Source organism: Hevea brasiliensis, chromosome 9 (genome assembly GCF_030052815.1).
Source record: "Hevea brasiliensis isolate MT/VB/25A 57/8 chromosome 9, ASM3005281v1, whole genome shotgun sequence".
Taxonomy (NCBI): domain Eukaryota; kingdom Viridiplantae; phylum Streptophyta; class Magnoliopsida; order Malpighiales; family Euphorbiaceae; genus Hevea; species Hevea brasiliensis.
In genome coordinates, this window is record NC_079501.1 from 97,214,224 (window position 1) to 97,228,332 (window position 14,109).

Sequence of the window (14,109 nt, forward strand, 5' to 3'; positions counted from 1 at the left end):
ACGGGGGTTAGTACAAAATTTTTACGGAATTTTCTAAGCTTATTTAATGCTCGAAAAAGCACTACGAAGTTTCGTGGGACCCATCGAAAAACGGTGTCGAAAAATTTTGAAATTTATATTGTCGCGAAGCTCTCGACTAGTGGAGTGCTCTGGTACTTTCGGTTTTCTAGTGGGGTTCATGGTTTGCGAGAAATCTAGCCCAAAAGTCGAAATGGGCTAAAACTTCATGGACAAAAATTGGGCAAACCGCTCTATGGATTTTGGTGTTCTTGGTGTCTATGGAAAGCTCTCGAGGTGTAGATGGTGTTTGACACAAGACCCAGCCCAATCAGAGGCCGGATTGGCCGGATTTTGGCCGAAATGGCGCGCGCACGCTGGTGGGTTTTCGTGCGCGTTTTCCGGCCACCTAGGACGTCGATCGGCCGTGGGGAGGCACTGGGGCGGCGCGTCGGCGAGGTGGGGAGGGCTGGGTGGCGGCGGTGTGACGTGGAGAGAAGGGAGGAGAGAGAAAATGGGAGAGAGAGAAAGGGCGACGGGAACGCGTGAGAGAGAAGAAAAAGGAGAAGAAAGCCGGTTAGATTCGACCGGTCCGATTCGATCCGGTTCGATTCGGCCAGTCCGATTTAAAATATAAAATTTTTGTATTTTTACTCTGTCTTGAGATCGAAAATGAGACTCAAAAATTTGGAAAAAATTTTAAAATACTAAAAAAAAATTCATAGAGTCTAAATATATTTTTAGTTTTGCTATGTTATCTTTAAATTAATTTTTGAAAATTATCAAAGTTTTATATTTTTGAAAAATTAAATTTAATTTCTAAAATTTAAAAAATTTTAAATATTTTTTTAAAATTTAAATAAAATAAAATATTAATATTACTCATAAAATAATAAATTAAAAAAAATTAGAAGTGTTACATTCGGTGCATTTCTACTTGAACTCGGACGGACTACAGTGACTCTTCGACTAGGTCAAGCACCGGTAGGCTATCATCTCATGCGGTCCAATGCTCTGGTCCTGCAGTTTTCATAAATCAATCTTGTCCTATTCCTCTAATGGTTTACGTCATGACTCCGCATCTTTTAGTTTAATTTCAAATTATATTTATTTCTGCAGACAGCAGCCTCTTCCTTTTCAACCAGGAGCAGGCTTTGGTGCAGTCCCTGTGGGATGTGTGCAACCTGGATCCGGTTTAGTTAATGGTACAGGTACTGAGTTTCTTCCGAGGCGTATTGATAGACAAATTCGAAGAGGTATGCTGTAAATTTGGTACCTGGAGTAATTTCAAGGCATTCTCCAAGTACTTCAAAAAGTTTGAATCTGAAAATTGGAAGAAAGATATTCAATCTCAATTGGAGAAAATAAAGAAGCATTGCTCTGTCATTTGATTTTGGTGCACATTCTGGTATTCTCCTTTTCAAATTTTTAAGCTCTAATTTTTCTTTTACACATTTAATTTCTCATTTGTTGAGGAAATCTAGCAAACACTATCTGATTTCTTATCCTCTTTTTAGAGAGATTTACGGTTTCAGTCTTTCAAGTAAACTTGAAAATTAAATTTTGTGTTCGTCTTTTATCCTTATTCTTTATCTTCGTGACATGATTGAGTTGGAGGACACAAGTCTTAAGAATGAGAAGAAAGCTAATCTAATGTAGATTCAAGTAAATCGTGGGAATGTTGTCAAAAAGGTCGAATTTGCCTACAATTTTAAGATGCCTTTTTAATAAAATTGATGGAAGCAAGGAAAAGATGAATTTCACAAACTAGCTGATTCGATATCATGAGCTTCAGATTTTTTTTTTTTTTTAATTTTTTTTTTATGATATGAATTATAAAAAAAATGCAAATTTATTGTTTGAGTTTGATGTAGATAATAACAAAATCAAATAATTGTAATATTGCTAATATTTAATTTTATTATTTTCTAAACCAAAGTAGGTTTTTAATGGGGCCAATAGCAAATAATAATAATAAGTCATAATCATTCCTAATTTAAGTTATATTTACTATATTTAATAAAAAAGTATGATTTTAAAATTATAAAATATTAAAAATAAAATAATTAATAATCTATGCAATGCGCGCAGGGAAAGTGCATAGTTGATTTTTCTTTTTGAAAGGCAATTTTACAAAATAGTGAAAAATTTTTTAAAGATCAGAAAATTTTGGATTTGTTTTTAGAAGAATTCACAGTTTTTTAAAATACTGCTTTTAGAGGCTTTTAAAAATTTCTAAAATTTTTTTATTTTTCAATTCACTAAATTAATGAATTAAAAGAATATTTCTCTTTAAAATTTTTAAATATCTTAAAAAAAAATCTTTTATTTCAAACTATAAAAAAATTATAAAAATTTAAAAATTATGAGAAATTTTATTTCAAAATCTGACTTTACTATTACTAAATTTTATTTTTTAATCCAAAGGGGTTTGGTATAATGTTAGTAAACGTGTACTACACCTCATGGATTGATACGTATTCAATTTGCAAAATGTTGCATGTCCAACAAATTAATCTTTCTTCAACAGTAAAATGAGGAACTTTTAAGAGATTTTTAAAAAAATATATTTTTTAAAAAATATTTTTTTTAAGAGATTTTTTTTTGGGTAGATTTCATTAAAACGAACTTTTATTTGAAATGGAAAATGAGGCTGTGGTTTTTTTTTTTTTTTTAATTATCATAAGAATCTAATAAGATAAAGTTGAAGATCCCAAGTAGGTAGAAAAACTAGGCATCCATCTTGCAGAATCCATGCAATATAACATTCACACATTCATTGCTGGCCTTAACAGATTTGTTGACTGTTTCCTTAATCTCCTCAACAATTTACCTGTAGGAAACTAAAGATTCTCATAACAAGAATCATCTCAGAATCCTACTTCAAATCTACACCATTTACTCCCACCACACAATTTAAACCAACCTAGCTAGCTAGTAGAGTGTAGGACATGGCTGTTGAGCAATCTGAGGTTGAGGCTACGGTGGAGATGAAGGCGGGTGAGGAGGAGGAGGAGGAGGAGCAGTGCCCTGTCAAACAAGTGGAGCTAACTGTGCCAAAAACAGATGATCCCAACATGCCAGTTTTGACATTTAGAATGTGGGTTCTGGGTCTTGCTTCTTGTGTGATATTGGCAATTGTGAATCAGTTCTTCTGGTATAGGACACAACCAATGGTCATCACCTCCATTTCTGCACAGATTGCTGTGGTGCCTTTGGGGCATTTGATGGCAAAAACACTGCCTAAGCGAATGATGTTTCAAGGGACTAAATGGGAATTCTCGTTGAATCCAGGAGATTTCAACGTGAAAGAACATGTTCTTATCACTATATTTGCTAATGCTGGAGCTGGAACTGTTTATGCTACTCATGTTCTCAGTGCTGTCAAGCTGTTTTATAAAAGACAGCTCACTTTTTTTCCTGCCTTGCTTCTTATGGTTACCACTCAGGTTAATTCAAATGCTTGCCAACTCAGTTTCATAGATGTCTGCATATGTATGAATTAATCTAACCCTTTTGAATCATTTGTAGGTTCTGGGGTTTGGGTGGGCTGGAATTTTCAGGAAATATCTAGTGTAGCCTGTAGAAATGTGGTGGCCAAGAAATCTGGTTCAAGTCTCATTGTTCAGGTATATATATATATATATATATATATATATATATATGTACAAGACCATTATTATTTAATCATCATAGGAGCTTTCATGTGTCCTGTAAATGAGTAGCAAATATCAACCCCAGCAGGGCTCTACATGAGAAAGAGAAAAGACCAGCAGGAGGATTGACTCGTAACCAGTTCTTCCTTATAGCACTTACCTGCAGCTTTGCTTACTATGTATTTCCAGGATATCTTTTCACCATGTTAACATCTGTCTCTTGGGTCTGTTGGTTTGCTCCCAAATCTGTTCTGGTTCAGCAACTGGGTTCAGGCATGCAAGGTCTTGGAATTGGTGCTTTAGGTTTTGATTGGTCTACAGTGGCTTCATACCTTGGTAGCCCACTTGCTAGTCCATGGTTTGCCACTGCTAATGTTGCTCTTGGATTCTGTGCTATAATGTATGTGGTGGTACCCATCTGTTACTGGCTCAACATCTACCATGCCAAGACCTTCCCGTTATATTCTAATGATCTTTTTCAAGGAAATGGTGAAGAATATGACATTCGAAGCATTGTAAATTCCAAGTTTCATCTTGATAAGAATACTTATGCAAGTATTGGGCCTGTACATCTCAGTACGTTTTTTGCTTTGACCTATGGATTTGGATTTGCAACGCTTCCAGCCACAATTATGCATGTCCTCCTTTTCAATGGAAGGTAAGCTCCAAATCTATGAATGGCAACAAGGCAATGTAGGGGGCAGAAAAGATACTCCGTCCCCACCCGGATCGGTTTCGGGAACGATTAGCATCCATATCCAAATCTTCCCATGTTACTTAGAAAGCAGAAAAGCCTTTTGCAGCACTTGCAAAGGTGTCACTAATTTGTGTTTGCTTGCACTTGTTAATTGCAGTGAAGTGTGGAAACAAAGCAAAAGAGCATTTGGGGGAAAAAGCAAAATGGATATACATACAAGGCTTATGCAGAAATACAAATCGGTTCCCTCATGGTGGTTTCTTATCATTCTCATCGTAAACATTGCTGTTGTAATCATCACTTGTGAATATTACAATGAGACGCTCCAATTGCGTTGGTGGGGTGTTCTGCTAGCTTGTGCCATTGCTCTTTTCTTCACTCTCCCAATTGGGATTATTTATGCCACCACAAACCAGGTAAAAAAGGCCAACATTTGTGTTTATATTCAAGTGATCCAATGCTGATTTTAACTTCAAACATTGCTCTGCTGCTATCATCACAGGCACCAGGCTTGAACATCATTACAGAATACATCATAGGTTACATTTACCCTGAGCGCCCCGTTGCTAATATGTGCTTCAAGGTGTACGGATATATTAGCATGATTCAAGCTCTAACCTTCATACAGGACTTTAAGCTTGGCCACTACATGAAGATTCCACCTAGGTCCATGTTCATGGCACAGGTTAGCTGTTTGATCTTTTCTTTCCATCTGAACTTTGCTAATAATGTTCAAAAACTAAGCATGTAGCCATGCAGGTTGTAGGATCACTTGTATCTGTGTTTGTATACCTACTAACTGCATGGGGGATGATGGGGGCCATCCCCAATCTCTGTGATAGATCCAAGTTGCCTAAGGATAGTCCATGGAAATGCCCAATGGATACAGTGTTCTTTGATGCCTCTGTTATATGGGGGCTTGTTGGTCCCCGCAGAATCTTTGGAAACCTTGGTGAATACGGGATGATCAATTGGTCCTTTGTTGGTGGAGCCATAGCCCCTGTCTTCGTCTGGCTTGCCCACAAGGCTTTCCCAAGCAAGAAATGGATTCGTCTTATCCACATGCCTGTGCTGCTTGGTTCCACATCAATGATGCCGCCAGCTACTGCTGTGAACTTCACTAGTTGGGTAACTCTTGGATTCCTCTCTGGCTTCGTCTTTTACCGATACCGTCCAAATCTGTGGAAGCGCTATAATTACGTTCTTTCTGGTGGCCTTGATGCCGGAACGGCCTTTATGACAATATTGATATTCTTCAGTTTGAGTTACCAGAAAATCAATCTCGAATGGTGGGGAAGCAGCTCAAATAACCCAGAAGGGTGTCCTATAGCTAGTTGTCCGACAGCCAAAGGTGTCCTTGTAGATGGCTGCCCAGTTTTCTAATCGAAGCATCTTTATCTCCAAATCTATTTTTAGCTTGTTCAGTGCAATTAACTTTCTTTTCAATCTGTAAATATTTTGCTGTGGATGCCTTGGATAATATCAGTGTTTCTTCTAGTGTGTAAATCTAGTGATTTATTCTAAATTTTATTTATATGAGTGCGTTGGTTTTTTTTTTTTTTTTTTTTTTTTTTTTTTTTTTCTGGATTCGCCATTGGATAAGAAGTCTTATGGTTTAGAGTCAGCTTAGTTGATAGATACATCCCTAAGAATTGTTGTGTTTGTTACAATGTGCTTTTGAGTAACAAATAGAAAGTCATGCAACCTACAGTTATCTGAATTGAGAATGGTGAGCACTTTCAACTATTTTGAATAGGGTCAGCTAGAAGGGGAAAAAAAATCCTTAATATGCAATAGAGAAAAAAAAATGGTTGTAATAAATAAATTTGTTGCAAATTAACTAATCATTACAGCTTCAATCATTTGTACATAAAATTTAATCATGATGATTAATAATCAGAAGTATGAGGATTGGTCAGTCAGCAAATTCAATTGTGCAAGTACCTTAGCAGCTAGAGATCTCATGCCACCACTTCCTCTCTGTGTTATGTCAACTAAGGGCATCTGGGCAGAAGTTCCATACTTTTGCTTGAATTCTACCAGTCGAAAGATCCTTTCTAAAGCCTTCAGCGTCTTCTCCTGCAAGCTGGCAGAAGGCGAGCTCAACAATTTTATAATTGGAGCAATGGCATTTGCTTCAGCAAGCACCTTGCTACCACATTGCAGTCTTTCACCATCCATCAATGTTAATAGTGCATCTAAAGAAGCTTCACAGGCTCCAGGATCTGCCTCTCCAAGCATCCTTACTAGAGGTTCCAGAGCATTGGCCTCTAAAATGCAGAAGGAAGATTCCACTGTGCAAATGCCCAAGTGTACAGGGCAGCATTTTACAGGTGCTTCCAAGCAGAACCAGGAAAGCCATCGCTTTTTCACTCGATTGGTCAAGGCAGTGGAACTTTCAGAAAATTGTTTAAGTGAAATGGCTGCATTTTGTTTGGTCAAAGTGGTTCCAGAAACTAGCAACTCTACTAGTACTGGAATAATGCCAATTTCTGCTACTTTCTTCTGCCATTCTAAATTTGATGGAGCAATGAAACGACAGAGAGCTGCAGCAGCATTTTCTGTTATTTGCATTCTGTACGAGGCATTTCTGCCTTCATGAGTGAGGCAAGTAGAAATGATCTCAAGTGCTCCAGCATCTAGAAGCCAGAGAGTTATCTCTGGGTCCTTAGGGAGATTAGAGATAATGCCCATGGCTGCAGCAATCTCTTCCAGATCGTTGGAAGTTGTAATGATCCTGAGCAATCTCTCAATGCATCTCTGACCCACATGCTCCAATAAGGTGTTTTCATCACCATCTTGTGTCAAGCAACAGAACAGCTTCACAGCATTTCCTGCATAATTTCGTTATCTTGCTCACATAATTGAACCAGTACTTGGAGGGCAGAGAGCTGAAAATTATATGTGTGTGGGCATAGAAAAAAGTAAGAGAGAGCAAAAAAGTAACTGTAACTAAAATTGATAGCACAAGTGCTAGAATTGTGTAATTGTGAATTGTATTTTGAAACAGAAAAGGTCAAAAGATTTGAACCACACAAGTATAAAAGGTTGTGTAGATTCAATATGAAAGAGGTAAGGATAGATAAACTGAACAACTCGGAAATTATTCAGTTCATTTCCTGGTTCCAGGTTGATGAAGGGAGATCTAAATAAAATCTACCAAGCCTAACACATAAAAATAATGCTAGACAATTTTCTAATGCTTTCAATGTAAATGAGACAATTTAACCATAAATGCTTCACAGAGGAAGGATCATTGCACATGCTAAAGGATCTTATCCATGTAACTTACAAGAGCACCAAATGCAGACAGCAGTTAAACTTTCCAAGTCTCATACTAGAAGTTGATCAACAAACACATACCTTTCTCAGTTTTTCCCTTATTTCTACACTTGAAGGAGAGTGGCACACTGCAAGAAAAGTTTGGAGAATGCTTTTTGAATGTTAGACCTGTCAAGGAAATAAGTGAGAAGAGTTTAAAAATATCTTCCTCAGATTCCAGCAATAAGACCTGCTTGCTATCAGCTACTTGAGCCGCAGTCGATATGGCAAGGTGCATAATTGTGGCAGCAACCTGTTCACGCAAACTTGGTGACAATAAGCTGTGACGATAAAGAAGTTCAAACAGTGGTCCTACTGCACCTTCTCTGATCAACTGGAGGCCATTTTGTGGTACATCTGAAAGGTTGTGTATAGCGTCAATAGCCACCTTTTTTACTTTTAAATCATCATGTGTGAGCAGTTGAAGAAGTGGCTCCAATGCCCCATCTTTAAATAAAGACACCTTATTGTGGTCGGTCAACTCAATCTCTGACAGTGTCTTTGCCATCATTATCCTAATATCTTCTTCCCCTGCTTTGATAATAATCTATATTATATATAAAAATGCAGATGGTCGAGGAAACAGGTAAAAATGAAATAAGTATACTAAGCATTAGAGCATAGATGAAACAGGACTTTCAAATATTTCATATCAATAAAATACCATTGACTTACTAGCTATCAGTATGCAAGGATTGGAAGTCCATGTGATAAACTGCAGTAAAACTAGCAAGAGAAAAATTTGGTAGACCTCAACCTCAGCACTAAAATTTTGAAGTTCATGACTTCTTGGTGTGTTTATCTTCACTCTTGAACTTATTTGAGAAATATTTGTTAAGAAATATAGAAAATTAAATATGTACCATTTCAATTCTAAGCGTTGTTTCTGACCTCAAACTATCAAATAATCTAATAAATTGGCGAATGTCAATTAGCTTAATCAAGTAGTGTCAAAGGACATATAGTTAAAAAATGTAACTCACAATCTATATAAACTTGTAATTGAGGAGTTAAATATATTTGGTTCATTTTAAACAAGAATGATCCTACACAACCTTTCCTACAAGTTTTAATTTGAATACACTCACATATAATTAACATGACTATTCATGTGCTAAATAATCACTATCACATATAGCATACATCACAAAATGACTAGTTACAGACAACAAATGAGGAATAATGGAAGAGACTAAAAAAACCAACATTTTGCCAAAGCAATCAGGTAAAAACCTACTTTGTTTTCTTGCACTAATTTTTCAAGGTAGTCCAAGCCTGGAAAATTTTTTCAAATTAAAACTTGCACAAATACCTCCAAGCAGATTTCAAATCAGAAACATGCAATGTCAAATGGCCTAAAAAGAATACCTTTTATTATATTCATTAATGAAGAAGCACCATAACAAAAACATACCTGAGGAAAGAAGTTGCAGTAATGGTTTAAAATAGTTTGCCTTTGCCATCTCTATAACATTTTGATTGCAAAAAGACAGATTGTCTAAAAGCTCTTCTGCATTTTTGGCAGCTTGATTGTCATTGCTGTTTGATGCAGTTACTAAGAGAAATATGCAGCTCTGGATATTTCCAATGCCAGTTTTCACCAGATGATGCCTTGATAGATCTAATAACAACTGCAAAGCTAACTTACTTTCAGCAATCTGGCGGGCAAGTGAACGGACAATCAATTCAAGCGCATGATCAACTTTAGCAATTGCTTTCTGCCAAAAAAGTAAGTTTAAGATAATGAAATAAAATATCAACACTGAAACAACTATCATTTTCCCAGTAGACAAACAACCAGAGTTTTGTTATTTATTTCCCAAGGCAATGCGGAAGACAAAGAGCAAGCAGGGTGCATGTACTGCAGGCCAGGTTGTTGACATTGTTAACAGCATTCTAGATTATTCATTGTATTAAACGAGTTGTTGCATCACGACAACATACAGTAAAAGAAAATGGAATTCAAAGGTACCTTGTTGTCTTCACTGTCCTTAGCAAGGATGCAAAGAATGGTCAGCGTGCAAGTTCTTATTTCACGATTTTTTGCACTAAGAAGTTCAATAAGAACTGGTATATAGTCCTCCATTGTCACCCATTCTCGGTGCAACTCTCGTTCCACCAGTAGACCCTGCAGCTTGTCCAGCGATTGTAGCACTGTATGCTCCTCTGTCGACTGAAGTGTGGGCTTAAGGGAAACAATGGTAATCAAATTGTTTCTGTCCCTCCATTCTTCAATTAGTTTTTGAAGTGGTTTGTTAGGCCGTAAAAACAAATTGTCAAGGGAAATTTGGGTCAAGGGACAGCTGTTGTGCCCTTCTGCAAACCACTTCTCTATTGCAGCTCTCTCAAATGTTTTACCAGATGAAATTTCCACAGGATCAACCATTACATCCTGAGTAATTGGACAATAAAATGATTGCAGAGGTTGTAATGGCTGCCGGCCCAGAGAATTTCGTTTGTTAAAGTACTTCTTCTCTCTCTCCTCATGAGATTTGATGGCATCAGCATTTTCAAGGAATGCAATGATCTGCTCCATCTGTACAGCTTCTGTCATGTCTTTTCTTAGCTTTGCATCTTCTATTTCGTTCTTAAATTCTTTAAATTCCTTCTCAAAAGATGACTGCTCAGTAGAGATCCCAACAGCCTCAGCAATATGAAACAACAAATCATTTGCACGAGATCGATTAGCATTGCATTCCTGTGTTGCTGAGACGATCTTTTCCAAAATTTCTTGCTCCGCTACTGCTGCTCGATACTCAGCACCCAGCATATTCTTGCACAACTTGCTAATTTCATCACTTATGCCCACAGAAAGATCTAAAGAGGTTACAGGTATGAGGCTTAAAGCCCAACTAATCTCTTTTGTGTTATTCTCAAACGCTTAATGATTCTCTTGCAATTCAGGAACAGATAGATCTTATTTTTGTTCTTGCATTCAAGAACCAACTGCTCAGCAATTTTGGACTCTCGTTTCAGAATCTCTACGGCATTTTTAAAGCTCTCAGAATAGTCTAGGTTTAACCTTGACAACTCTTTCAACACACATGCAGTCTTCCAAGTAAGTTGAGAACTTCTTGATATTTTCCTTCTGAACAAGGACTTCTTTGGCTGCATGTACTGTTTCAAATATGGAGAGGGCTACCTGAGAAAGCATCTCAGATATTGGTACAAATGATGCACTAATAATAACATCCTTTGCCATCTTATTACAAGGGAAAATCTACAGATACAGAACCCAAACTCTCATTGAGTTATGCAATCAAACTGCATAAGTGTTTATGCCTGAATCCAAGGCATTCACAAAATCAGTATTTGAGCTAATGGCACAGGTCTGATTCAACTTCCAACAATGTACCTGCATTCCAATTCAATTTCATAAGGTTTGGTTTCGACCAGGTAGCAGAAAGTTAGAATCACCAAAATTAAAATGATAATAACAGCTAAATAGACTTGATTCATTTGCTGAAAGAACTAGAAAAGCATAATGGCGGAATCCACAAATTTTAGTTTTGATTTTCAGAAGTTTAAACACTCAAGTGATAACCTCACTACAATTTATGATAATAGGTAATCTTGATTGCCAAGGGTCAAGTATAAGTGTGTTGTCCAGTATATGAGCTAATGATCCCACAAATACTGAACTTCACAACAAGTTTCAATCTTATCTAACGGTTTTAAATGTTATCAATATGGGTTACAAACTTTTAAATCAGTAACAATTTTATCTAAGGAATTAGAATCATCACTAAAACTCGGATCCACTCTAATATGTGTGTATATGTTAGCTACTGATCTCATATATCTTATTCTTAAAAATTTGTGACAATTTTCCATCCAATTCAATTTTTCTTTTAATTTCTTTAAAATTAGAAGCAACTATGTCCAAGGGTTGGAAATCATGACTAAGGCATGTACCCTTATTGATATGACATTGAATCAGCCAATCGACATGTAGGGGTTTGCTAATAAGGACTAAATACAAATAATGAATAGGGCCCACATGATATGCATTTAATATGAGTAGAGTAACTATTCCATAGCATGAAATAGATATAATTTACCCATATGTGAAATTAATATTATAAAATATTTGTTCACAAAAATTATTCCGCATTTAGAATTTTACCAAAACTTCAAATTGTGGGAAATATATACCATGGAACAAACATTCTACATTTAAAATTGGGACCAAAACTATAGCTATTTAACATGGAATTGTTGTCCTATTTATATCCTTTTCCATACTATTTCATAAAATTAAATCAGTGAGGCCGAAATGGAGAGCATCATGTTTTATAATCATTATCAGCTATTATCTCAATTTCAGCAATAACAAAGGCCATACACAAGCGTGACTCGCACCAATTTGAGGCAATTGCTATTTGTTTAGTTCAATTGGTCTACTTCCTGAGAACTTCCCAGAAAGTAACTTTACTACAGTAAGGTAAGTAAGCTAACATAGTAAGTTTCTTCATTGAAGTGAAGTAATTGAGAACCTTAACTTCCCTGTAAGTCAATGATTATGGTATCAAACAAGCCAAATTTTAGTATTGCTCGGGAGCTTTCCTGAATTGAGTTACCCAACCAAACAAGACCAAGAATCGTGTTCATTGACTCCATAAAAATATATCCACAACAGTATTGAAACCGTAATGCAGCAGCTTTTCTGATATCTTCTCACTGATCACTGTGCAAACATATAAAAAGATGGGAAGAAAACTAATTCTAATAACATCAGCCCCAACTCACTCACTTAAAGCTGCAAATTTGATTAGTTTCACATAACAGTCTGAATCCCTACACCTCTATCTTCTAGCATTTTCTTAGCTACCAAACACATAAATGAAGAGACAGATAGAGAGAGTGACCTGAAAAAAATGATTCATCCATATCTCTTGCTGGATGATTTTCTTGAAAAATCAAGGCAGAAAATGAAAGAAAAGAAAATTTGCAGCTTTTGGCCGTCTGGTCTGGCCTGGAAATGCAGATTGCAGAAGCCTATTCTGCATTTGTTTACACTCTCCCTCACTCGGTAACGTTGAACAATCAAGAGACGCCCCAGTCAACGGTCTTCAGTCCTATCGTGCTCCGCCTCACAATGATGAATGATGGAAGCGAGTAATAAGATTCTGCCACGTTGAATTTGGAAATCTGGGTAGACACGTGGACGAGCATTCTGCCAGTGGTGTAGGAAATGCGAAGTTTGGTTGAAGCATGGGAAATAGACTCGGCGTCGAAAGGACGTTAGAGTGAGAGTGGCGCCAACGGCAACGGGCTACATGATCTAGTATTTTTAATGGTTGTGGAAATTGTAATTAAGAAAGTTATTTTTTAAAAAAGAAATTAATTAAAAAATATTAAAATTAATATAAAAATAAATTTATATATTTGAATCATAAAAATTTTAAATAATAAATTATACTTTTAAAACAATTATTTTTATAACCTTTTTTTTAAATTTTAATTTTAAATTTTAATATGATATAAAAATATGCTGTTAATAAAATGGTGAAACTAAAAGTAAAATGATGTGTATTGGTGAAGGGGATTCATTAGGATAGTTAAGAGCTGTTTTACTTTTTACCAATTAAAAAGAAGAAACTTGAGAGTTATAGTGTAGAATATGGGAAGAAGCAGAGCATTCATTTTTTTTTTTTAGGTCTTTGGGATCCTACATTGATTGTGGAATGAGTGTGTGAGTGGTTTATATGAGAACAAGAATCCTCAAAATTGTCATGGTTTTGAGGTTTCGTCATTGAGTTTGTTGTCTTGTCCACGTAAAAATAAAACTAACCTTGCGAATGAAAACAACTAAGGAGTCTTAGTCACTGTGGGTTGCTCGGGTTGAGGTCCGAGAGTTAGTGGGCGTGTCCTATGGGCTTATCCTTCGGATCTCACATCGGTGTAGATCGAGCGTGGAGTGGTTTATTTGGGAATAAGGATCCTCAATGTTGCCATGATTTTGAGGAATGATTTATTTCCGTCACGAGTCGCTTATTTGTTGTCTTGTCTCTTTCTCCGAATTCTACCGATTCTCTCTCTATTCTCTATTCTTCCTGCTCTTATGTTCCTATGGTTGGAAAATCACGAACAATAGTATCGTGAGCAAAAGACACACGACCATGGGTTTTGTCGCTATTCTTCCTCTCCGCTTCTCTTTCTTGAACCTAAGGTTCTTCTAAATTCTCCTATTCTTTTTTATCTTTTCATTCCTTTCTCTTTTGTTCTCATTCTTGCCTATTCTTCTTTCTCGATCATTCTGATTCTTCTCTCTCACAAACATAGTTGTTAGATCCTTAGTCATGATGGAAGATATGCAATCACATGATCTTGTGCAAAGGTTTATTGTCATGATGCAAGAACTAGAGCAAAGGCAGTAGGTTTTATGAAAAGGCACAGTCCAACAACATTAACAAGCTTTGGAAGAAATTAAAGCCT

At 36.4% G+C, this 14,109-nt stretch overlaps 2 pseudogenes; one reads left to right on the forward strand and one right to left on the reverse strand.

The window, feature by feature from the left end:
* Nucleotides 1-2,734: 2,734 nt before the first annotated feature.
* On the forward strand, nucleotides 2,735-5,791 carry LOC131183320 (oligopeptide transporter 6-like; annotated as a pseudogene).
* A 348-nt stretch (nucleotides 5,792-6,139) lies between these two features.
* LOC131183319 (U-box domain-containing protein 43-like) lies at nucleotides 6,140-12,691 on the reverse strand (annotated as a pseudogene).
* Nucleotides 12,692-14,109: the final 1,418 nt, after the last annotated feature.